Source organism: Podarcis liolepis (genome assembly GCF_965112155.1).
Source record: "Podarcis liolepis genome assembly, chromosome: 10".
Taxonomy (NCBI): Eukaryota; Metazoa; Chordata; class Lepidosauria; order Squamata; family Lacertidae; genus Podarcis; species Podarcis liolepis.
In genome coordinates this window covers 26,136,903-26,138,255 of record NC_139562.1, presented here as the reverse complement: position 1 = coordinate 26,138,255, position 1,353 = coordinate 26,136,903, and positions in this window count along the sequence as shown.

Genomic DNA, 1,353 nt, shown 5'->3' with positions numbered 1-1,353 from the left:
CCTCCCGTTCCGCCTCCACCCTATCAGCTGCCGGCGTTCCCATCATTACGCCTGGCGCACGACCTATCGCTTTCTCCGGTCTTAGCGAAAGGTCGTGATGTCATCAGTACGCGCCAAGGCACCTGAGACGCTAATTCCTTTACACACACCCAACTCCTCCCTCTCTCGTGGGCGGGGTAACGTCGGGCCTTCCCACTCTTGCAACGTCACCCGCAGATGCTGTGGAGGGAGTGGGGCAGTTGCTGATAGGGCACGAGCTGTGCTTGCGTCACTCCGGTTCTTTCGTTTTGCGAGGCGATGCTGAGGCGGGGAGAGAGATGGGGGTGTCGCGGTGATGGACTCTAATTCCCATCAGCCCCAGTCAGCATGGCCGATCGTGAGGGGTGATGGGAGTTGTAGTCCGGCAATTACATAAATACACACACGTGTGTACATACAGTATAATTCTATTACCTATGCATATTAATATAATATAAAAAATCCCCGAAGGATTACAGGTTTACCGTATCTCTCTTGCGCATTTATTAGGAAGCAAGGAGCATTGAACTCAACATGACTTATTTCCAAGTAAACATACACACATACAGAGTAGCTCTTCCCGATTCTCTAGTGGCAATTTTGCCATCTTCAGGCGGGTGGGAGTAATCTGTGGCGGATCTGAAGAGTACTATGGTGAGGGTAGTTTAATGTATCAGTCAGACAAACATCTAGGGTTCCAGAGCTCTCCCCCATTGAGGTTTTGTGTCTCTTAGCACAGTTGAGTGACAGACAGAAAATCAACATGTCATGTCCTCTCGCCCCGCTCCCCCAAATTGCATATTTTAAGATAAGTCTTGAAACGTTTGTGGCCCCACATCTATGGGAAACTGCCCTGGGAAGTTAGTACTGTATAGCCCTTTCCATGTATGCAAGACCTTTAGGAGATTCTAAATACTTACTTGGTTACTGCACTTTGAATTGAAGTTTTATATGCTGCTATCTTATTTGTTATTTTAATTATTCAGGCACTGAAAGGACTGATTGTTTAGCCTGTGTTGTAATTCGCACTGTAGAGGTTTTGCCAGAAAAACAGGCTAGAAATCTGTGAAATAAATGGCTATAACAGCAAAATCAACAAATTGTCTCACATTCCAGAAAGGTTGGGGAAGGCTGATGCCATTGCTGAAGGCTTAATTTGGTAACAGAAGGTACAGCTTCAAATCCCAACTCACTCCATGAAGCTCACTGGACAGCTTTGGGCAAGTCATTATCTCTCACCTTAACCTACTTCACAGGGGCCTTGGAGGGAGGGGTAAATTAAGCTGTGTGGCAAAACATTTCACCCACTTCAAGCTACTGTAGAAATTATTAATA